The sequence below is a fragment of the Passer domesticus genome, chromosome 6 (assembly GCF_036417665.1).
Source record: "Passer domesticus isolate bPasDom1 chromosome 6, bPasDom1.hap1, whole genome shotgun sequence".
Lineage (NCBI taxonomy): Eukaryota > Metazoa > Chordata > Aves > Passeriformes > Passeridae > Passer > Passer domesticus.
This window is the reverse complement of record NC_087479.1, coordinates 69,833,939-69,858,977: the sequence shown is the minus strand read 5'-3', so window position 1 is coordinate 69,858,977 and position 25,039 is coordinate 69,833,939. Positions and strand designations below refer to the sequence as shown.

General features: G+C 48.8%; 1 long non-coding RNA gene across 1 annotated transcript; it reads left to right on the top strand.

Annotated features, from left to right (window-relative positions):
• The first annotated feature begins 15,275 nt into the window (after window positions 1-15,275).
• LOC135302206 (uncharacterized) lies at window positions 15,276-17,780 on the top strand. The gene is made up of 3 exons (XR_010363907.1): window positions 15,276-15,305; window positions 15,687-15,733; window positions 17,205-17,780. It is a non-coding gene; the product is annotated as an uncharacterized LOC135302206 (long non-coding RNA).
• The last annotated feature ends 7,259 nt before the right edge of the window (window positions 17,781-25,039 follow it).

Genomic DNA, 25,039 nt, shown 5'->3' with positions numbered 1-25,039 from the left:
TTTTGCCTGAAGCTCCCATCGTGCCCATGACAGGAACCCCTGTGAGTGTCTGGGACATCCCGGCTCTGTGGCAGCCTGGGGACTCCTGGGATGTCACCGTGGAGTCCCCGTGAGTGCCTGTGACAGATCTGTGCCTTTGCAGCCCAAGATGCCCTGGGATGTCACCATGGAATGGCTGTGACTGCCTTGACCACAGGGCTCTTTACCATCCCCAGAAACCCCTGGGAGGGCTCCAAGGAGCCCCTGTCTCTGCCTGTGACATTCCAGCTCTTGAACAGCCTGGAGACTCTTGGAAAGTCCCCATGGAACCCCTCTGAGGGCCTGTGACAAATCTGATCCTTAGCAGGCAACCATCACCAGGACCCTGTTACTATGGGTCATGGGATCCCAGATCCACAGAACTGGCTGAGCTGGGAGGGACCCATCAGGATCCTGGAGTCCAACTGCTGGCCCTGCACAGGACACCCCAACAATGCCAGCCTGGGCCTGGCAGCGCTGTCCAAATGCTGCTGGAGCTCAGAGAGCCCTGGAGCTGGGAGCCTTCCCTGGGGAGCCTGGGCAGTGCCCCAGCAGCCTCTGGAGAAAAACCTTTTCCTGAGATCCAACCTGAGCCTGCCCCAACTCAGCTGCAGCCGTTCCCTCCAGTCCTGTCCCTGGGCACCAGAGGGAAGAGGTTCCCACAGCCCCAGCCAGGGACCCACTCCCAAGGCTGTTGCCATGGCCAGCAGGTCTGGGACCAGCTGGGATGCTCAGTTTCCACGGACCAGGGTTCAGGAATGGGATTCCCCAATTTCTTGCTCCTGCTAAAACCGTGCTGCCGCTCACTGCCCTCCCACCTCCCATGGAAAGCACAAAAGGCAAAGATCCTGGGCTGGGATAAGAACAATTTATTTGGAACAGCAACAAGATAAAGAACAAACAGGAACAGAAACGATACTGCTAACAAAAAGGAAAAGAAAAACTATTTACAGGGAAAACCAAAACACAACTCACTGGGTCATCCTGGCCACATATTTCAGCCTGCCTGGGAAGGACACTCTCCTCCTCAGGGAGAGAGAGACCCTTTCCTGCCCCAGCAATGACCTGAGGAGGGAGTGGGTATAATGACATGGCCCTGGCCAGAACCTCATGTTCATCGATCCCACATCATGTCATTGGCAGGGACAGGAAAAGGGATCCCAGCATGGATTACAGTGAACATGGAACACAGGTCTCTTCCCAGTGTGGATCCTCCAATTGGGTATGAAGCTGGAGCCAGGCACGAAGCTCTCGCTGCAGTTGGGGCATTTGCAGGGCTTCACTTACTGGTGCCTCTGTTGGTGTCTGGTCAAGTTAGAACTGTTGGTGAAGCTCTTCCCACACTCAGGACACTCGTAGGGCCTTTCCCCAGTGTGGATGTGCCGGTGGGTGACGAGGTGGGAGTTGTACTTGAAGCCCTTCCCGCAGTCAGGGCAGTGGAAGGGCCTCTCATCGGCGTGAATCCGCTCATGCAGGAGGAGATTGGAGCTGGTGTGAAACCTCTTCTGACACTGGGGACACTCGTAGGGCCTCTCCCCAGTGTGGATGCATTCGTGGGTCACAAGGGTGGATCTGTAGCTGAAGCCCTTCCCACATTCCCCACACTCGTAGGCCCATTCCTCTGTGTGGATCATCTGGTGGCTGATCAGGGCGCTGCTCTGCCTGAAGCTCTTCCCACACTCCAAGCACTTGTAGGGCTTCTCCCCATCATGAAGCTCCTCATGGACCACCAGCTCTGAGCTCTGGCTGAAGCTCTGTCCACCTTCCTGGCACAGGGTGGGTCTTTCCTCCTCAGAGCACCCTGGGCTGGGTTTGCAGGCCCTCATCCTGTGGGATCTCTTGGGCTTTACCTCCCTGTTCAATTCCTGTGCCATGGAGTCCTTCAAAAGCTTCTTCCACAAGGTTCTGTTGTGAAGATTTGTCCTCTCTTGTCTCCGTCCTCAGCTTCTTCTCTGGGGAAGGTAGGACAAGGAGAGGATGTGATTTGTCTCCGTGCCAAAGGGAAAGGGAACGAGACACCCCCAGTGCATGCCCAGCAGCATGGCCAAGGCAGAGTGGTTGTCCTGCATCTCCCATGCTGAGCTGGGAGATGGAGCAGGAGAGAAGGGGAAAGGGACACTGACTTCCTCCTCACCTGCCTGGGTGTCCCAGGGCTCCTTCCTCTTCCTTGCAAAATCTCCCTCCATCTGGCCAAGGTTTGGGAATGGGAAATCCTGGTCTGGGAGAAAAAAAAGGGATGAGTACATGAAGTTTTGTATGGGTTTCAAGGTAAACCAGGTGGAGATTCTAAGCCAGAATTACAATTTATTAAGAAAATTAAGATCAAAGCAATGATACAGAAACACTGCCTTAAACTGACACAGTCAGGATATAACCTGACACCCTGTTGGTCAGGGTGCTGGTAGCAGTCCCATTAAATGGTGGCTGCAGTCCTGTTGCAGTGATGATCGTGATTCTGTCAAAGCAGTGATCCTGTAGAAGGGTCTGGTCTTCCTCTCAAGGTCCAGTGGCGCTTATGGGAATCCAGTAGGCAAGGTGCTCCTGGTGGTGCAAGGCTCAGTTTATATCCAGGTAGGAATGCTTGGCTCCTCCCCCTGGGCGGAGCATACAACAATGGGATGATGTCATTTTATCAGTCCTGCAGGGACACTCAATGGCAAAATTTGGAAATTTCTGTCTTGAGTGGCCAGGGTGGGCCAGGGCGAGTGGCCGCAAAGAGAGGCCATTTTGCAGGGGAAAAAGAAGTCATTTGCCCAGGCTCTGGGCATCAGGTGAAAGCTGACATTTGGGGCTCTAAGGACCTGGATTGACCTAGATTCTGGACACTTGAGTTTTGGAGAAATCCAGCAAAATTTGGAAATTTCTAGCTTGGGTGGCCAGGGTGGGCCATGGCGAGTGGCCGCAAAGAGAAGCCATTTTGCAGGGGAAAAAGAAGTCATTTGTCCAGGGTCTGGGCATCAGATGAAAGCTGGCCTTTGGGGTTCTGAGCACTTGCTGGGACCTGCATTCTGACCTCTTTAGTTTTGGAGAAATCCAGCAAAATTTGGAAATTTCTGTCTTGGGTGGCTAGGCTCGGCCATGGTGAACACATGCAAACAAGCAATTTTCCAGGGAAAAAAGAAGTCATTTGGCCAGGCTCTGGGCATCAGGTGAAAGCTGGCATTTGGGGCTGTAATTCCCTGGATTGACCTAGATTCTGGTCACTTGAGTTTTGGAGAAATCCAGCAAAATTTGGAAAATTCCGTCTTGAAAGACCAGGGTGGGCAAGGGCGAGTGGCCGCAATGCGAGGCCATTTTCCAGGGGAAAAAGAAGTCATTTGCCCAGGCTCTGGGCATCAGGTGAAAGCTGGCCTTTGGGGCTCTGAAACTTGCTGGGACCTAGATTCTGGACACTTGAGTTTTGGAGAAATCCAGCAAAATTTGGAAATTTCTAGCTTGGGTGGCCAGGCTCAAACAGGGCGAGAGGCTGCAAAGAGAGGCCTTTTTCCATGGAAAAAGAAGTCATTTGCCCAGGCTCTGGGCATCAGGTGAAAGCTGACATTTGGGGCTCTAAGGACCTGGATTGACCTAGATTCTGGCCACTTGAGTTTTGGAGAAACCCAGCAAAATTTGGAAATTTCTGTCTTGCCTGGCCCGGGTGGGCCAGGGCGAGTGTCTGCAAAGAGAAGCCATTTTTCAGGGGAAAAAGAAGTCATTTGTCCAGGGTCTGGGCATCAGATGAAAGCTGGCGTTTGGGGCTCCGGGAACTAGCTGGGACCTAGATTCTGACCACTTTGGTTTTGGAGAAATCCAGCAAAATTTGGAGATTTCTGTCTTGGTTTGCCAGGGTCGGCCAGGGCGAATGGCCGCAAATGAAATTGAGCTGCAGTACCTCTCTCTGTCCCCAAGGCGGTAGCGCTGGAAGAAATCCCTGCTGGGGGAAGCTGCGCCATTTCTCACTTTTTACGAGGGGCCAGCACTGCCACCGACATCTTTTATGGGGAGGGACTGGGAGCGACTGGGAGGGACTTGTGGAGGTCACTTGGAGGGAATGGGAGGTGTGGGAATCCATGGGATTAGAGGATTTTAGAAAAGGTGGGAAAAAGAAAGGCCGCAGAGACAGTAAGGATAGTGGAATGCTTAAGCAGCAGAAAAGAGATATCAGCAGTAGCGAAGACATGAAAAATAGAACAATAAAGCTATGTAGTTTGGCTTTCTAAGTTGCAAAAAAGTATATTTTAGTAAATATTTAGAAGGTTAAATATGAATAGGGCTCTGTGCTTTGTCTTTTGTAAACGAACCATTGTATGAGAGAAAAAGTTGCTATTGTTTTAACCAAAGCTACGTGTGCTTCATGTGGTTGGATAGAACGACTGTCAATATGCTTTTGCTCTATGTAATTGGCTGAAACTAGGTCTGAAACTATCTTATAATATGTTGTAACATTAAGTTTCCTTGGCCTTCTGTCTGGATAGCGAGCTGCTCGCATCGATCCATTGCCATAGCCATGTAATGAGACTGATGCTTCTTAAATAAACAGCTCACGACGCTGTTCAGGTGTGGTCCCGTTCCGTTCGTGTCTGTAAATAGTTGCCGGCGTCAAATGGTGCCCCTCTGTGAGGAGGACTTTAGACTAGAATAAAAAAAGAAAATCTTGGATAAACTCGGGCGCCGGAGACCCAGGAGGAATACATCATCCCTTCGCCTTCTACATCTGATGTCTTTGTAAGTAATCTTTTTCTAGGGGCTTCCTGGGTGACGAAAATGAAAAATCATTTATCTAAAACAGAATGGGACGTTTTTTACCGGCTTGAGAAAATGTTGCAAGATAAAGGACCTTCAGATATCACAAAAAATGAACTGAAAGACTTATTAGTCTGGGTAAAAGCGAACACTCAAAATATAGACTTGCAGTCTGCTTTTACCTTTGTTTTTTGGGATCAAATAAACTGGAAAATCTATAATCTGTTCTCTCTCAAAAAGGACGAGACTGTATACAAATTCATGCCTGTTTCCAGGGCTTTGTTAGAGTGTTTTAAACAAACTGATGATAATACAGACATTTCCAAACAACAGAACAAAATATCTTGTTCAGATGCTTTAAATCCACATAATACCGAGTCACTGTCCTTTTCTGTGGAAGTTTCGGGTTCCACTCCGAGTTCCTTTCCTTCCAAAGCATCCAGTGTCATGTCTTCCGGAGACGGCGAACCGGAACAGCTTCCATCTCGGGTCGCGTCCCCTGTTTCTTCCAGGCTTGTCAGCGTTTCTGCAGCTGAGAGCAGTTCTTCGCCCCTCCCTCTGGGAAAAAATGAACTTTTGCCGTGTCGGGAAAGTTGTTCGGAAATTTTGTTGCATTCCGGGAATGAGAATGTGCGCGAGTTCTGTTCGGGGGTGGGTGCGAGCCGCGTGAAGGTGGTAGATGAAAGTCTGCCGAGGTTTCGTGATAAAGAAATTGCATGTTCTGAAACTGTACAAGCAGGGTTAGCCGAGATGGGCTTGGGATCTGTTTTGCCTGGTTGGGAAACTGTGGGGGTCACTCCTGCCACTGTTTCCTCTTCTCATGCAGACACCCCTTTGGGTTTGATTCAGGCGGGCTGTGTGTGTTGTCATTCGAAAAATCCTTTTCTAGTGAATAGTTCTGTTAAGTCTCTGCCAGGTTTTTCTGTGGCTCACCAAGCTTTTGGTACAGAGGATGAAATAGCTGTAGCTGTGCCTCTGCCTTCAGAGAACAGGGCAGGGGAAAAGATAGAGGTAGCAGTCGACAGCCAGGGGTTTGAAAAGAAAGCAGGAGATTTTCGAAAGGTCCCTGTTGAGGCACCGACTGAGATTTTGATGGATTTGAAATCTGTCTCATTTGTTGGTGAAGGAAAAAATAGTATTTCAAACCTGCAGTCTAATGTTGGTAACCCTCCAGCTGAGTCTTCGCTGGCAGGGAGACAGTGTGAAACATGCAGTAAGGTTTTAGAAATTATCAGAGATATAAATTCAAGGACAAGTAGCCAAGCTGAGACAAATTTTGGATTTTTTCCACAATCCAGAGAATACAATTCCTCCCCGGCCCCTCTTGGGAGGGCTCCGGAGGGGGCGTGGTTCATGGTTGAGCCCGCCTCTGTCCCTCTGGGCAGGTCTCCAGGAGAGGCGTGTTGTTCAGGTGTCTCTGCTAGGAATTCGGAGGTGTGTTCTCCCGCCCATCCTGGCAGAACTCCTGGGAAAGTTCGTTGCTACAGCAACGTCCATGCCAAGAATTCGGACACTGGCAGGGTTCCCGGAACAACCACTGTCATTGAAACTGTCAGTTCTAACCCTGATCCTCCTTTAAAGCTGCCGGACTGGTCTAATATTAATCAACAATTAGAAAAAGATTTGGATTCAAAGAAACAACTCCTTGCATTACCTGTAAGATATGGTCGTAATGATGTTAACCCTAGATATGAAAGTCTCTCTCACCATGATATAAAGGAATTACGTCAGGCTTTGAAAGAAAGTGGGTTCTCTTCTCCTTATTTTAATAGTGTGTTGAAAAGTACTTTTAATTCTCACGATTTAGTCCCTGCTGATTGTCAAAATATAGCTTCACTGATTTTAACCAATTCACAATACCTTCTATGGGAATTACAATGGAAAAAACTTCTTAATAAGTTGGTTGAAAAATATGCAAATACTGATCATGCAGATTTAGATGTTGTTCAATTAGCAGGCGATCCACCTTACCACAGAGCAGAAAATCAAGCAGTAGATTTGCCTCGGTCTGTATTAGCTGATATTAAAGATGCTGCTAGGGAAGCCTTATTTTCAGTAGAGCCAGCTGGCACACATGTAAATTCTTATACCTTGATTAAACAAGGTGAAACAGAATCCTATGGCTCTTTTTTGGATAGACTAACCCAAGCAGTTGAAAGGCAATGTCCAGATGAAAAAGCTCGTTCTTATATTGTCCAAAACCTTGCTTTTGTAAATGCTAATGATGAATGTAGAAAAATTATTTTAGCTTTGCCTGATCAGCCTCCAACTGTTGTGCAGATGTTAACAGCATGCAGCAGAATAGGTGGATCACAACACCTTGAAAATTTACAGGTCAATACCTTAGAAAAAACATTAGAAGATAATTTGGCAAAACGAATGGATAAATTTGAAGAGTTTTTAGAAAAAAAGCTTGGGGAAAATTCTGTTAACACTGCACAGTTGGAATCTGATAAAAGGTCCTGTTGCTTTGCTTGTGGTAAACCAAATCATGTTAAAAAGGATTGTCCTGCGAAAATATTTCCACCAAAACAACTTTCTGTCTGCCCTCGATGCCGAAAAGGGAGGCATCTTGCTAAGCATTGTCACTCTCTTTTTGATATCGATGGCAAGCCTCTGTCGTTAAACTTCAAAAACAGCGCGCATTACCACCGCGCTCAGACACAAGTAGTGGTACCCCCTGGCAGCCAGGTACCCACTCAAATGGTGATGGTACCTCAGTCATTTGTGCCTCAATCAACCAATCCACAAACGATCCCAGCTCAATATCCTCAAACACAAGGATCGAATTGGCCTCCTCAAAATTAATTCCTCTATTAAACAATTTATGCTGGGTGAACATTCCTACTGGAATTGTCAATCCTTTTCAGCAAGGGCAAGAATTTTTAATTTTAGGCAAAGTCAATAACAAATTTCTTGAACTCTCAATTCTTCCTACTGTTGTTTCAGTAAACTCTAATGAAGAGCTAAAGATTTTAGCTCTTGCACTTGAAGTTCCTATGGTAATTCCTCCAAAAACACCTATTGCTATTGCATTTCTGTTTCCTGTGAATACCCACAAGCAAAACAATTTTCCAAAGAATTCAATCGTGTCTGTACCTTCTAGTACCTCAGGTCCAGAGGTCTTTTGGATGCAATGTTTGGACCGTGACCGACCTCAATTAACTTGTAGCCTGACTCACTGTGGTAAAACAATTTATGTTACAGGCATGCCAGATACTGGTGCAGATGTCACTGTAATTTCTCACATGTTTTGGCCTAATGACTGGAATTTAGTGGCTCCTTCAGGTTCTCTCACTGGGATTGGAGGTGCTACTGTGTGTCTGCAAAGTGCATCCATGATTAACATTACAGGTCCTGAAGGAAAGACTGCTGCGGTGCGTCCTTTTGTTGTTCAGAAGCCTCTCACCGTCTGGGGAAGAGACGTTCTTTCCCAGTGGGGAGCGAAACTAGAAGTGTAATGACAACCACGTTGAAACCTGCCACTTTAAAGATTACCAGGAAAACTGATCATCCTATATGGATTGATCAATAGTCTTTGACAGAGAAAAAATTAAATATCCTTAATAAATTGGTAAAGGAACAATTACAGCAGGGTCACATCGTCCCAACAAACAGTCCCTGGAATTCACCAGTCTTCGTCATCCACAAGAAAACATCAGACTCCTAGAGATTGCTTCATGACCTGAGGAAGATCAATGAGGTGATCAAAGACATGGGACCTCTTCAACCTGGACTGCCTTCTTTATCAATGATCCCAAGACACTGGCCTCTCGTCGTCATTGATTTAAAGGACTGTTTTTTCCACATTCCACTTCATCCTGATGATGCTCCAAGATTTGCTTTTTCAGTTGCTGTCATCAATCGAACGGAACCCGTGCAGAGATATCACTGGAAATCACTGCCACAAGGGATGAAGAACTCGCCTATAATTTGTCAATATTTCGTCGCCCAAGCTTTGTCTCCTGCTCGACAGAAATTTCCAAAATCCATGATTCTACACTACATGGATGATTTGCTCATCACAGCTTCAACGCAGGAAGAGATGGAGCAAACCCGTGCTTGTGTTATTGCTAAAATCCAAAAGGCTAGACTTGAAATTTCTACAACAAAAATTCAAAAAGTTCCACCCTGGAAGTATCTGGGATAGAAGATAACTGAAACAACAATAACACCACAAGAAATACAGATCCAGACCAGTGTCAACAACCTACAAAACTTGCAACAACTCTTGGGAGAAATCAACTGGGTCAGACCTGTTTTGGGAATCACCAACGATGAACTGAGTCCACTTCTCGATCTGCTAAGAAGAAGCTGTGACATCACTTCCCCAAGAACCTTAACCCCTGAAGCTCGTGCTGCACTCGACAAGATCACAGAAGCTCTCCAAAGAAGACAAGCTCATCGCTGCATTCCTGAAAAACCTTTCTTTTTTGCAGTTTTAGGAGAAAAAATGCAACTTTGTGGTCTCATTTTTCAGTGGAACCCTTCTGAGCCTGATCCTTTGTTGATAATAGAATGGATTTTTCTTCCCTACAGGTCTCCAAAGACAATTTTCACAGTCTTAGAAACGATTGCACAAATTGTAATTAAGGCCAGAACCAGATTGTTAACTTTAACAAACCAAGAATTTGCAGTTATCTATTTGCCATTAAAAAAAGACTATCTTAATTGGGCAATGCAAAATTCTGATGATTTACAGTATAATTTCTTGGGCTTCTCAGGTGCTTGTTCTGTTCACTACCCATCTCACAAACTATTGCAAGCAAAATTGAGTTTTAAAAAAAAACCTAAATTAAGTGAAGAACCTTTGAATGCAGTCACTCTCTTCACTGATAGCTCTAACAAAAGTCACAAATCAGTCGTAACTTAGTTAAACTAAAAATCTAATGCTTGGGAGTCAGACATTCAAATAGTAAAAGGGTCACCTCAAATTGTTGAACTTGCTGCTGTAGTTCGAGCTTTTCAGCTCTTTCCTCAACCTCTTAACTTGATAACAGATTCTGCTTATGTTGCTAATGTAGTTAAGAAATTAAAAGAGTCAATTTTAAAAGATGTTAGTAATGATACTTTATATCGTTGGCTTTCATGTCTTTATACAACTTTGCAATATAGAACTAATCCATATTTTGTTTCTCACATCAAAGCTCATTCTTCTCTTCCTAGATTTTTAGTGGAAGGAAACGCGAGAGCGGACAAACTGACGATGGTCATTTCAAACACTCTGCCAAACATTTTTGAACAAGCAAAACTGAGTCATGCCTTTTTTCACCAAAACGCACAAGCACTTGTGCGAATGTTTCAAATTACTAAAAGTCAAGCTAAAGCTATCATCAATACTTGCCCTGACTGTCAGCTTGTGCAACCTCCTGTTTCCACAGGAGCAGTCAATCCACGAGGTTTGCAAAGCCTGCAGTTATGGCAAACAGATATCACTAAATACCCTTCCTTTGGCAAATTTAAAAACATTCATGTTTCAGTAGACACGTTCTCTGGTGCAATGTTTGCTTCTCTTCACACAGGTGAAACAGGCAATCACGCCTGTCATCATTTTCTGCAAGCTTTTGCTTCATTGGGTGTACCCCAAGAAGTAAAAACTGACAATGGTCCCGCATACATATCTCAAAAATTGGCCACATTTCTAAAAGAATGGGGTGTTCGTCACATCTTTGGTATTCCTCACTCTCCCACAAGCCAAGCAATTATTGAAAAGGCACATCAAACACTAAAACGCATTTTAGATCAACAGAGAGGGGGAGCAGAGGTCACACCTCAGATGAGACTGAACAAAGCTTTGTATGTTTTTAATTTCCTAAACAGTTCGTTTGCAGAACCTGATCCACCAATTTTTAGGCATTTTTCAAATAACACTCAGGCAAAATTGAAAGAAAATCCACCTGTTTTAGTTAGAAACCCTGAATCTGGACAAATTGAAGGTCCTTTCCGATTAATAACCTGGGGCAAAGGGTATGCTTCTGTCTCTACAGGTGCTGGAATTGGGTGGGTCCCCGCCAAGAACGTCAAACCATATCACACCCCAGAACGTGTTGACGAGTCCAGAACCGAGGAAGCAAGTACGCAGACGTGAGCCGAGCAGAAGGATCCGGGGTCACGCCTGAAGTTCGTTGTGCATCGGTGGAACCTGCAAATTCTGACTTTGTGTTAATGTTATTTATAAGTGTGTCAATTGTATGTCAAATGTTTGTTTTGTAGAGCTGATTTTTGGCAAAAGTTTAGGTTTTTGTTTTTGTTGAAAGCAAAATTTTAAAAATTGATATATATGTAAGGATTCTGCCAAAACTTAGCTCATGGATAAGATGAAGCAAATGCAAGTTGTATGTTGGTATTGGTGGGTTATAATTTCCTTTTGTCGTGCCGATTTGCCTGTGGAACAACCGAAAACTAATGTTTGGGTGACCTTAGCCAAGGCAGCCGGCTCAGATACCATATGTTTGTGTAATTCGGAACCAGAAAAACCTTTCTCAACCTGTCTGGTTGGTGTGCCAGTAAAAGAGTTGCCTTTAGTCAAAAAACAATCCAATGGTAAGCCAGGTGAAATTGACAATGGGAACAATCCCACAGTGAATTGGAACGTTTGGGCCAAAAAACTTCCTAGGGCAGCTTCTGAACCCCAAGAATTGGAAATCCTTGGTTCTTAGACAATGGATTTTTGCTTTACCTTCATAGCTAATGCTTGGCAAAAAGGTGATCCTCCAAATTTCAATGTTACTCCTCATTACTTTGCATATAGAAATTTGAGTTTTTGGTGCAATTCTTCAAACAGTTGGGATGTGATTCCTGAGGCTGACCTATATCCACGGCAATTGCCTAAGGGATATTGGTTCATTTGTGGAGACAGGGCTTGGCAAAGCATTCCAGCACACCTTGAAGGTGGCCCTTGTAGCATTGGGATGCTCACTGTAATCGCACCCTCAGCTAAAGCGGTCATGAAAAGGAAACAAAGGAGAACAAGATCTGCTCATCATTACGATGAGAACTGTCAGAGTGATTTCATGCCTTGGAAAGCTGCAAGAAGGGTTTCAGCAAGTATATTTTTACCCCAATTGACTTCAGCAGTAGCTTTGAAACAATTAGATCGAGTTGGGTGTTGGCTGAGCAAGCAAACGAATGCCACATCCTCTGCCATTAGTGATATGTTGACCGATGTTGATAGTGTTAGACATGCTACCCTTCAAAACAGAGCAGCAATTGACTTTCTTTTACTGGCACAAGGGCATGGTTGTGAGGAATTTGAAGGACTGTGTTGTATGAACCTGTCCGATCATTCGGAATCCATTCACAAGAGCATACAAAAACTGAAAGATTTGACAGCCCAAATTAAAGAGGATAGTGAATCCTGGTTGGATGATCTGTTCCAAGAATGGAGCTTTGCACCTTGGCTAAGGCAACTTTGCAAGATAGGTCTCTGTATATTGGGTGTTTTGGTAATGATGTTGATAGTAATCCCCTGCATACTTCAGTGTGTGCGACGGATGATGAACAAAGCAGTCAAAGAAGTTTTTGTCATCAAGAGAGAGAAATAAGAAGTAGAAGCACAGAGAGTGTTAGAAATCTCACAGAAATGACGGATGAAGGTATAGAAATGGAGGAGGGTTTTGAGTTAAGACCCTGGAATCGACAAGAACTTTTTGAACAATGACTTATAACTATTGTCAGACATGATTCATATCTTTTCACTGACTGGGCCTTCACAGCATTAAATTGCTGTGCTGTAACATAGCGATGATTAGAGTCTGCAAGAATAGGCCTCAAGCAGATAGTAAGCAAAAGTGTTACAGTAAGGCTATGAAACGCAAGTAGTGGACGACATGGTTTTGAAGATTTCTTTTTGAGTCAACAGAGAGGGGGAATTGTGGGAATCCATGGGATTAGAGGATTTTAGAAAAGGTGGGAAAAAGAAAGGCCGCAGAGACAGTAAGGATAGTGAAATGCTTAAGCAGCAGAAAAGAGATATCAGCAGTAGCGAAGACATGAGAAATAGAACAATAAAGCTATGTAGTTTGGCTTTCTAAGTTGCAAAAAGGTATATTTTAGTAAATATTTAGAAGGTTAAATATGAATAGGGCTCCGTGCTTTGTCTTTTGTAAACGAACCATTGTATGAGAGAAAAAGTTGCTATTGTTTTAACCAAAGCTACGTGTGCTTCATGTGGTTGGATAGAACGACTGTCAATATGCTTTTGCTCTATGTAATTGGCTGAAACTAGGTCTGAAACTATCTTATAATATGTTGTAACATTAAGTTTCCTTGGCCTTCTGTCTGGATAGCGAGCTGCTCGCATCGATCCATTGCCATAGCCATGTAATGAGACTGATGCTTCTTAAATAAACAGCTCACGACGCTGTTCAGGTGTGGTCCCGTTCCGTTCGTGTCTGTAAATAGTTGCCGGCGTCAATACAGAAGCCAGCTTTTGGGGGCTGGAGAAGGAAGGAAGCAAGCTGGGACCTGGTTGCACTCACCCACCCCCTTGATGAGGAGCCTGGAGCTGAATTGCCGTTGCCTGTTATCTTTTGTGCTTGAGGCTGGGCTCTGTCTGCCCACAAGAGTTCAAACTGCTCTTATGCTTGTGGAAGAAGAATCTCCTCTTTGTGAGCCCTGTGGTATGCTTTTCTGAAACTTCTGTAAGACCTTGAAGTGCTAGTTTTGATGTGAGTAGCTTCGAAGATCACATTCCTTAGCTTGCAAAACTCGCTATAGAGAAGATTAGTCCTGTGGGAGATTAGCTCTTATGTGATTCTGCTTTTTTGGTGTGTGTGACTTAGCCTCTGTCATCAGCTGGAGGAGTGCCTGGTGCTCTGCCTCAGACCTCTCTGTGTGGGAAGGGGGGAGCTGAACCCCAGGCTCATCCTGAAACCCCAAAAGGGTTTCAGAAGCACTGACACTGCTGGAGTCAGCTCAGGCTGGAGTACCTAAAAGAGGATCTCTTTAGAACAGATAAAAGGAAGAAGTTTCTTACAATAAGGGTGATGAGACAGTGGCACAGGTTGCCCAGAGAGGTGCTGAATGCCCCATCCCTGGAAACGTTCAAGGTCAGGTTGGATAGGACTGTGAGCAGCCTGGTCTAGTGAAAGATGGAGTTGGACTAAATGACCTTCAAGTGCTCTGAGCAGGTTCAGGTGCACTGAGATTTCTGTAGCCTGGCTGTCGTGTGCAAAGTGGCTCCTAAACAAATATTTCCACAGGCACAATTCTGTGAACAGCCTGAACCACACTTGGAAGAACCTCCTCTTTGTTGTTGCCTGAAATCCTTGGCATGTAGATGTGTCAGTTTAGGCTGGTGTCTCTACTGCCATTACTGCAGGAGCTGAGTGGGATGAGCAGGGACCAGGGCTCACGGCTGCTGCCTCGCCATGTTCCAGCAGGCTTTGTTCTGTGTGTGGGCAAGCAGAGCCCCCCAGCCCTGGGGAGACGTGGTAGTCAGGTGCAGGAAGCAGGACTTGGCCCTCAGCTGCCTGAGCAGCACTGCTGGCCCCAACCTGACAGATTTTTTTTCAGTTTATCTCTTGCCCAAGGACTTCAGATGCCGCTAAGTGCTCATCTCATCAGAGATGTCTTCTGAGGCTGGCTCCCATGGACAGTAATTCCTCCCTGTCAGAGATGATTCCTTAGCCCTGAAGCCTTCAGTTGTTGGGTTTTTTCCCTCAATGGTTACTTTTTACCTGGATTAGTGATTAAGATAGCTTTGCTCCTGTTTCTGCCAGAGGAGTTTGACCTGAGTGCGTTTCTCCCTGCCAGTAACTGAGCGCTCCTGTTAGCAGGGACATGTGCTCAGCTGGTGTTTATTTGTGGGTACCAACACTTGTTATGTCTACATAGGTTTATCTACATTGTTATCCACAGCTAACAATGTCCATTTGCTTTCCCAGGTGGCTGCACATCTCCAGCCCAGTGACTGAAGCTGCTGGTGACAGTAGCTGTATGTTCATAAACAAGATCAGAGAAAGTGGCTGTAGGATAAGAGGAAATGGCCTCAAATTGCACCAGAGGAGGTTTAGGTTGGATAGTAAGAAAAAGATTCTTCACTCAGAGGGTGGTCAGACAGTGGAACAGGCTGCCCAGGGCAGCGGTAGCATCCCTGGAAGCATTCAAAAAACACAGAGCTGTTGCACCTGGGACATGTTTACTGGAAGACCTGGCAGTGCTGGGGGAACAGTTGGACTTGATGATCCCTGAGTGCTTTCCCAACATTAATGATACTGTGATCCTGTATTGTAACCCCAGACAGCTGTGTCTGTGTGAGCTAAACACGTTTTTGTCAAATCCTTCAGTGAACTTTGAAGCCCTGATCATTGCAATGTCCGTGGTGGGAGGAACACTTCTGATCATGTTGGGGGTGTGCTGCTGCTGCTGCTGTTGTAAGAAAAAGAGCAAAAAGTAAGTATTGGGGGGTGCCGTGATTGTGGAGCAGCTCAGATGCAGCCGTGTGCTGCTGCAGGACTGAGTGCTGAGTGCACTAAGGGGTTTTTCTGTCCACCAGGCCAGAGAAGGATGATGAGACAGCAGCCAGGGAGTAGGGAGAAGAGGCGGGTGCGGCAGGAGGAGAGGTGAGTTTGTACCACAGGCCCTGAGGCTGCAGGATGACTTGGCTGCTGTCTGTGCCATCAAATGTGATGCCAGGAGGCACATGGGGCTCAGCACATGCAGTCAGTGGCTGCTTCAGCCCTAGCTCACACACAAGCCTCATTGGGAGTGTCACGCCGGGGTAACTCCTGGATGTAGCATCACAAGTTTTGTGTATGCAGCTCCCTGAGGGCTGCTGATGTGTGGGCTCTGGTGGTCCCCAGAGACTCCCTGAGGTGGCAGGCTGAGCAAACCTGCCAGCCTGGAGCTCCCTTGTTTGGGAATAAGCAAGGAGCTCTGGCTCTTCTTGTTCCCTTTTGTACCACCAGTTACTGACTCATGGCTTTTTTGTTTGCCTCTCGCAGGAGAGCAGAGATGAAATCACGGCATGATGAAATCCGAAGAAAATACGGTACAGTGCTGACGTGAGTGATTCAAACTAAGCTTTAGATGAAGCAGCCTCTGTAACTGTGCTCCTTGCCATGGTTACAGCTGTAGATGAGACCTGGCCAGCAGGGAAAATATGGTCCCTGCTTCTCTTGGCTCAGAGTAAGTGTAGAGATGCTGGGGTCATGGTGTGTGAGCCCATACAAGGGCTATTTTTCCTGGGCAGGGAAGAGGAAGTGTATAATATTCTCCAGAATGTGTCCTCCAAGCTTACCACGTGGGAGAAGTTGATGGAGCTTGACTAGAAGGTAGAAGCAGAAGCTGGCAGACACAGCACCATCATAATCCTGTTACCCTTCAGACACAGCCCTCCAGTAATCCTGTGGCGAGCCAGCAGTCTGGGGTGTGGGGCCAGGTAGGAATCAGAATGCCCACAGCTGCAGGAGCACAGAGCAGGCACCAATCCCACCCCAATCCCTCTGCTCCTCTGTGCCAGCAGTGGTGTCTCAGTCCCCTGGGGATGGGAGTGCACAGCCTCCCTCCTGGGGCTGAACTGCCCCTCAGGTGAGTCCCAGAGACCTGGGCCAGGTCTGGACCTGCCTGAAGGGAACATCACCTTGGAAGTTGCGCTGTCCCTCCAGCCTGCCCACTGGGGCTGCCGGGGGCTCTGCCAGTGTCTGGCTGTGGAGCACTTGGGCTCATGCATGCTGCACTTGGTGGTCTCTGGCTTTGGAGGGGCTGTAGGGAAAACTAGAGACCTTTCCTCTGCCTGCAGCTGCTGCCCACTGCAGGTCCAGGTTAGGCAGGAGATTCCAGGGCCTCTGGATGGGCTGGATCCTTTAGGAAAGAAAGAGCAGGCAAAGCTGTGCCTGAAGGAGCTCTTGGTATGTGAAGCATCTGCCTGTGGAAGAGCTGTGCTCTGGGCCTGTCTTGCAGTGTCAGGACTGTCTTGCTGCAGCCTGACCCCAGAGTTTGCAATCTTGTCCTTTGTGGCTCTTCTTCAGAAGTGTTGAGCTGGGAAAGCATCAAACAGCATGGCACGTGGCTTGTTGCTAGCCCAAAAGTCAGCCCCATACCCTGCCTTGCCATTTCCCAGTCTCGATGCAGGAGCAGGGAAGCAAGTCTAAGAACAGTTTTAATTTAATTTGGGTCTGGGCTCTTTGCTTGTAATCCAGTCTGACAGAAGGGCTGTGTAGAGGGGAGAGCTCTGGAGGATTAGGCAGGCTGCTTTACCTGGACTGTGCATGGCCTGCCTGGGAGAGGAGTTTGCCATCAGGTCAAGCTTCTCAATGGATGTCTCCTCTTATGCAGAAGGGGAGAGTGAAACACTGCTGACTGTGGGCCCTGCGCAAGTAAGAGCAGGTGTTTTGGGAGAACTGCAGCTGGGAGGCTTGAGGATGCTTAAATGACAAAGAGTTATTTCCCAGGACTGGTTTTCTTGCTGGCTGTGACCACTGTGGGAGCTGCTGTCTGAACAAATCTCTTTTCTCTTCTAGGCCTGTTCAAGGAAGAGAACCCTTACGCAAAATTTGAGAATTAGCATCTCCAGACACACCCACCCACCCTGGTGAACAGTGCCTTCTGCAGAGCCAAAAGTCTCCAGGCTTCCCCCCACCACCATGGTGCCACTTCAACTGCCACAGAAGATGACCCAAATCCTTGGTGACACCATTGTCCCCACTCCAGGTGCTTGGTCTGCCCAGACTTTGCTCTTGCCCTGCTGGTGCAAGAAACCATGGTGACAATACTGGAAGATGGGGCATTTTTTCCTCACTCACCCCAGGGTGGTTGTGGTGTCCAAAGCAATGCACATAACAGCCCTTGTCCCAGCCAAGGGCAAAAGCAATGTCACACATCTCCCTCACTCCTGCCTCACCAAGAACACTTCATGCACACAGAGCTAGCCTCTTCTGCTCTTCCTCCCCCTCTTTTTTTTTTTCTTTTAGTATATGCAAAAGCCAGCAAGAGTTTCCTGACGTAAGGGCTAGCAGGAGGCTTTGGCTGTCACTCCAGGTGCATGCACTTATCCCAGCACATTAGCAGTCCTCTCAAAGAGCACAAGTTTCTGGTGATCTGGTGCTTCCAGGAGGAAGGTCTTACGTGCACCTTCTCACTTGCAACTAATCTGGGGAAATGCCCCAACTCTCCCACCTCTCTGTGCCTTTCTAGAAAGGTGGTCTTGGGCTCAATGGCCACGTCTGTTAGCAATACTGTAAGTTTCAAGTGCATTTACAATATGCTGACTGTATATTAAACTGATTCAATTACTGTTCTGGTCTGAAAGAGTTTAATTCTCCTTCCACAGCAGGCACAGGTTGGGAGTAGTGGCTGATGGAGTTGTCACTGTTATGTGGCTCTGACTCACTGGGGGTAGCTGGGGGAGGCAGAAGCAAGGCTGCCTCGGGCTCTTGCTGGGCTTGAAAGGAACAGTCTGTTCCCAGAGATGTTCAGGTGTTAGGAAGAGCTTGGGATGGAAGCAAGGCTGCTCTCTAAGGAAGGAGCTGGCTGTTCTGGCAAGAGTTGGGCCTTTTGTCCCCTGGCCTCTCCAGGAGAGAGCCCCTGTGTGCGTGGGTGGCCTGGGGGCTCAGGCTGCAGCCCGAGCAGTGTAAGGGCCTGGGTGGGAAGGGGATGGAGCTGCCTGCTCTGGAGCCTGCCCAGGCCTGGCCCTGCAGCAGCTGCAGCCCCATGTGCAGGCCGGGCAGGGCTGGGAGAGTCTGGGCTGAGGAGAGCTGCCCGTGGCCTCCTGCCGGGGAGGCTCCCGTGGGCCGGGGTGAAGCTCTCCCTCTGCACGGCCGGGCTTGTGGAGCTCAGCACAGCGGCCCCAGCAGGGCTCGGGGAGCTGAGGCGCCGGGAGCCCTGGCTGCTGCCCCAGGGGCAGGGCTCGCGGGTGACTTTTAATCCAGATTGTCGCCGGCTACTGCCAGGAGAGGCTCGGGTGGGAGGAACACAGGGCCTGACTCTGCCGAGCTCTGGTGGTGGCTGCTCTGCCACCTTCTGTCCGGGCAGGGGCTGCGCCCCGGGGCTGCCGGGCAGGAGCCAGGGTGGTGCCGAGAGCGCCGTGTCCGGGTGTGCACGGCAGGGAGGTGATGATTCACAGATCCCGGCGTGGCTGGAATCCCTTGTGCGTGGAGGATGAACTGTGGAGCCCAGTGAAGAGAAGGGAAAGTGCTGAGAGGGGTCCTTCATGTGCTGGCCCAAAGGGCCCGTGGTGCCTCTGCCAGCCAAAGGCACAGGGAAAGCTGTGGGGCCTTTGCTTGAGAGCCAGCAAGGTCCAGGGACAGCTGGTGCCAAAGCCTTTTGAGCTGCCTTTCCCCTGCTGGGCTGCACCAGGCTCCAGTCCCCCTCCTGTCCTGGAACTGGGACCAGTAAATTCATTTTGAGTACCCTGAGTGCTCCCACTGGCCCTGCTCCTAGAGCTAAGGAGTGATGTCTGCAAACCTATCAGGGAACTGCAAGCAAGTTCCTCTTCCTGAGACCCCACTTGTGACTGGCTCTGTCCTCCTCTGCTGAGCCAGGGCAGCAGAGAGACCTGCGGGGAGCCAGGATGGATGGTGGATGGAATGTGGCCATGCCCTGGGAACTTGGAAAGAAGGGGTTAATGAGATGTAACAGGGAGCTTGGCTTTGAGACTGAGATTTCTACAGCCCTGCACATAAAGGCCACAAAAAGCTGGCACTAGGCCAATTCCAACCATGTGATAGGAAAGGTGGGACAAACAGCCAGCACTCTGAGAGGCGAAATCCCAGGGGCAGACTGAGCTGTGAGCACAGGCTGCCCAGCTGCATGTGGATAACTGTGCTGGGGCGGCCTGCTGTCATCACAGCCTCTTCCATTCCCTTCACAGCAGGGCTATGGTGGCAGCAGCAGCTAGGCCCTGAAGTGCCTGCTGCTGGAGAGTCTGTGCCAAACAACCTGTCTCCTTGCAAAGGTCACAAATTATTCCAAGTGGTGGTGTCAGTGTGTAGTGCTACAATGGTATTTCCAGGAAAATACCAGGTATATTTCAGGTATATTTCAGGAAAAGTGGTGGAAGAAGCAAACAATTCAACAGATCCTATGCTGTATGCCAGAGCTGCTGTATTTGAAGGGGGAAATGCTCACTGGGGCTGATAAATGGTCAGTGTTATAAATATGGTTAGTAATTCGTGGGAATAAAAGATATATCAATATATATATGTATAAAATGAACTACTGGTGTACAAGGCGGGGGAGAGATTCTTCCCCAGGATGGTGAAACCGTGGCAGATGGACAGAGAGGCACCACCACATTTACATGTGAAGGAAACTCTGCTGCACAGGGGATGGGCATTCACAAGGACCTGCACCCAGTGACCCCAAGCGATGATGGCCCAGACAAGACACCTATCTGAGAGGACCAGGGCCATCAACGCCTTCCATCTGAATGCTGGATTCCGGGAATCAGGGAAGTGTATTATTCTATTCCCGGACGGAGGCTTTGTGCAGCCCGAGCCAGAGAAGGAAACCAACTTGAATATGAAGAACTCAGAAAGAAACAAAGACGTTCTGCCGCGGGCGAAATAAACTGTATAAGAACTGCTGCCTTGGAGCAGCCAGTGTGGACGGGGAGGAATTGGCGCTAGCGAGGCCAATCTCACGTTCACCCACATCACCTCCCAGGGGCGGCTGTCCGATTGATTGGTGGCTGTCGAGACTGTGTTACGGTCGTGAAATAATTTTTATTTTTTATATTTTTATTAAAATTGGCTATTTTTCATTTTTCATCTATAACAATCAGACATTTCTCATGAGTTTGGAGAAAGCAGGAGGCTTGGGGGAGGCAGAACTTTGCAAATAAGCTCTGCCCTGAGAGGAGGTGATTTTAACTGTTGATACTGGTTTTTAAGTAGAGTATGAAGCTGAGAGAGAGGCTGATCATCAGCAGTGTAGCCCAGGCGTCAGTACTGGGACCGGTCATCTTCCTTCTTGATAGTGGTCTGAATAACGGGGCCCAGAGCACCCTCAGCAAGTTTGCTGAATTTCCTACAGTGGGAAGAGCTGCTGAGACACCAGCGGGTGACTCTGCACCCACAAGGGCCTCAACAAGCTGGAGAAATGGGCTGATGGAACCTCCTGAAGCTCAACCAAGGGCCGAGCAGAGTGCTCCTGCTGAGGAGGTGCAGCCCCAGCACACGCCATGGAAGGCAGCTCTGCAGAGCAGGATCTCTGCAGGTCCTGGTGGGTGTGACTGGCAGAGAAGGGAAGGGATCTGGGCAAACGCTGAGGCGTGCAGCCCACCGCCAGGTGGGTTTTGTGCCATAGAATCTCTGTGGGTGGGGGGGCTCCTGGGTGTGTCCCTCAGAGCCCTGTGTTGTCACCACTCATGACCATTATGACACACTTGCATTACTATAACCACCAGCGTTGGGTAGTGCCAGAGCACTCACGTTGTGACCCAGAGCAGCTGAGGAGCTTCCACTGCTGCCAGCATCTGAGGAGCCTGTGTGCTACCAGTGTCTGTGGATCTTCCGAGTGCTGTCAGTGACCCAGGAACCTGAGCACTGCCAGTGACCGAGGAGCCTCTGAGTGACTCCAGTAAGTGAAGACAACCCTCTGAGTTCTGCCAGTGAGTGAAGAGGAGCCTCTTAGTCCTAGTGACTGAGGAACCTCTGAGTGCTGTCAGTGACTGAGGAGCCTCCGAGTGCTCCCAGTGACTGAGAAACCTCTGAATTCCAGAAGTGGGAGCCAAGCCTTCGAGTCCTGCCAGCGGCTGAGAGCAGCCAAGCCCAGGAGCAGCAATGGCCGAGGTTAGACAGGAGCCATCAGCGCCACGAGCCGTGCGCGTCTGCCGCATCTGCGTGGATTTCCTGCGCAACCCCGCTGCTGCCGTGGAGCCCTGCGGACACGTGTTCTGCCACGCCTGCATCCAGCCCCAGGCTGCCACCGACGCCGCCGCCACCTGCCCCACCTGCCAAGGGCCCATCGGCAGCATCCGCGTGCTGGAGGGCCAGGACAACCCAGCCCCGGTGGCCCCGCGTCGCCCCCGCCGCCGCCTCCATCCCTTCGTGGCGCGGTGGCGCCAGCGGCAGCAGCAGGAGGCGCAGGAGGATGCGGCTCCTGGAGGTGGCCGGCGCCGAAGACATGCTGATGGCGACAGGGCACCGAGCCCTCTGCCCCGCCAGCGTCCCCGGAGAGAGCAGGATGACCTGAGAAGAAACGGGCTGGGACAGCGGCCACCGAGGGGAATTGCAGCGCTGGCCGCAGGGGACAACCAACACCGTCCCCCTGCCATCTGATTTGATGTGGATCCTCCACAGCCCGTCTGAGCTAAAGACCAGGATGCTGAGACGGGCCTCGTCTAGTTTCTTCTACCTGTTTGGGGATACTTCAAGACTGGGAGAGCAGGAGCTGTTGGAGGGAAAGCATATAGTTGTAGAAACTTGGGGAGAGGGTAGGATATTGATATTAGGATATTAGGATATTAGGATATTAGTATATTAGGATACTAGGATATTAGGATATTAGTATATTAGGATATTAGGATACTAGGATATTAGGATATTAGGATACTAGGACATTAGGATATTAGGATATTAGGATACTAGGATATTAGGATATTAGGATACTAGGATATTAGGATATTAGGACATTACGACATTAGGACATAAGGACATTAGAACATATAGGACATAAGGACATTAGGACATAAGGACATTAGCACATTAGGACATCAGGATATTAGGATGTTAGGATATTAGGATATTAGCTATGAAATAAAGTTTTTTATTCCGTTTGAAACATTGGAAAGCAGTCATTCTTTATCCGCGTCGGACACATGGAAGAGTATCTCCTTTAATGTGATGTGTGTGGTGAGAGTTCACAACAGGGTACTTACTCCATGCTGATCATACATATTCATTACAAGGTACCTCCTAGCTAATACACAAACACCACTTTCCTAGAACTAATTTGCATGCATTCACCTTTTACTGGAATTACTTTTTTGGTCCTGGAGGTCATCTAAAGGGGTGTCTGGTGGTCATATTCACTGAAGGCTTCAGTATTACTGGTGACCTTACTTTGAACTTTTTCTTTGGGCATGCACTGTTGGTTTTTGTTATGTAGCTCACAAAAAACCCCTCTCTAGTCCTCTGTCTGTTTCTCCACTGGTTCCAGCTACATTTATCCTCCTTTGTGCATACCTTTACATCCTTCTATCTTTTTTCTAGTTAGTCCCAAAGCTTTATTCAGCAACTTCAGGGGAACTGAAAATTTCTAGTCTCTGTGTTATTTTTCAAGTCTCCCCTTTTCTTGAGACTGTCTCTTTTAGACAATCTCAATACTTCATTTTCCAGCACGAAGTGCTGCAACAACCATAACAGTTTGTCCTGTGTCCAGGTTCAGACCTTATCCACTCCCCTGCCCAGCTGGATGCATCCTGTGGGGATGCCTTCATCCATGGTGGCTCTGGTCCTGTGGCATCCATGGTGGCTCTGGTCCTGGGAGCCACCTGTCTCTGTAAACTGGGGTCTTCCTCCGCCAGATGGGGGTGGAAACAGGTTCTGAACATCAGCACAGATTTTGGCTGCAGTGCTGCTGCATTGCCTGGACTGTGTCCTGCTGAAGGAGGATTTGGATGAACTGGCTGGGGTAGGGTACCGCCCTCGTGTGCAGCAGGAGGCCTCCTGCAGGATCTGTGGCTCTGTGTGTCCCTGTGTGCTCCTCTGCTTCTCCTGGCAGCAGCTTCTGTGTCTGGGGCTTGTTTGCTTGAGCTGCTCCATATCTGGTGCTACAGGACTGTATCACCCAGCCACTGCTTGCCCTCATCCTCATAGGGTCCCTCCAGACCGACTCTAGCTGTGTGCCCTGGCTGCCCTACTGCCACAGCAGATTCTCAGGCTTTTAGGGAAATAAAACCCAAGAGAGGAACTCGCAGCTTAGGGCTTTGTCAGCAGAGCAAGGCAGAACTTGCCTTGCATTTGGGCTTCCCACCATGACATGGAGCATGTGCTGAAGCTGGTGGCTCTTGCAGCAGCAGCATGCACTGCTGCTGGCCCAGTGGTGGGTAGGAGCAGGCTTGGAGGAGCCCAGAGTTTTAAACCACTGAAGCTCTTCAAAGTCCTGAGGTGTCTTGTTTTCTTCCTGCAGATTGTCACCAGTATACGAACAGGAGCTGTGAAGAATGCCTGAAAAATGTCACTGTGAGTAGCAGCAGTGAGGCTCCCAGCCTCTCACCATGCTGAAAAAGTTTCCTTCCTGGAAGCAGGGCTGGTCCCCTGCCCTTGTCCCAGACATGCTGCAAATTCCACCCACCTATGAGGGTGAGAGGGCAATCCCTCTCTGGTGCTCTGGAAGGAGGTTGCTAGAAACTGGGTGGGTTTTGTTGTGTGCTTTTTGATTAGAGTAATGGAATTGCTGAGCTGCTTCCTGATGGATGGACGATGTGCTTGGAGAAGGGACTGAGTGGGCTGGGCTGGCTGGTCAAGTTCCCCTCCAGCAGCTGGGCCGTGGCACTGGCTGGGTGCAGGATGTGTGCTGGTGTCCTGCCAGTCCCTGCTGCCTTATCACAGATATCAGCACACTTGAACTTGAGTCAGATCTTGCAGCTGATGTAGCCAGAACCAGTTTGACCAAACCCCTACTGAATGCTGGGGTTGGGGATTGGAGCCACCAGGAGAGGAGCATGCAAAGCTCCGCAGGTGGTCTGTAGTGGCTGGGCACATGCACACCTCTCCTGCTCATCAGCTTTGTGTGTGTAGAGCGCTTTGTCTCAAAGGCTTTCTTCTTATCTCAAAAATAAACGTAAAGGATTTGTGTTATTAATGGTGGGATTCTTAAGGCTGTCCTGGGCAGGGCCAGTAGTTGGCTCAATGATCCTTATCAGTCCCTTCCAGCTCAGGACAGTCTACAATTCTAAGCCAGGAGAAGGATTCTCAGCATCTTTACTTGCTCGAGAGCTCTGCACTCCCCTCTCCTGCCTCTCCTGGTGTGATCTGTGCTCACACAGCTCTTACTCCTGAGCGCCCTGTTGCTGCTGGGTGCTGTCTCGTGAGCCAGCAGAGGTGGCCCTGTGCTGTGGCTGCCAAGCAAAGCGAGGGTCGCTGTCAGTGCAGCAGTAACGCTGTGCTGCCTGCTCCTGTGTCCTAGTGCCTGTGGTGTGCCAGCAGCAGGAGGTGCATGGAGTACCCCGTCCGAAGAATCCTCCCGCCGGCCGACCTGTGCGAGCTCCGCTCGGCGCGCTGGGGAGTCTGCTGGGGTGAGTGCCAGCCTGGCTGGTGACTGTGACAGTGCTTGCTGCTGTGGGAGGTTCCCCTGCCTCCCAGCTCTCTGCCAGTGTAGCAGTGACAGGCTGAAGGCAGTCAAGGTTCTGCAA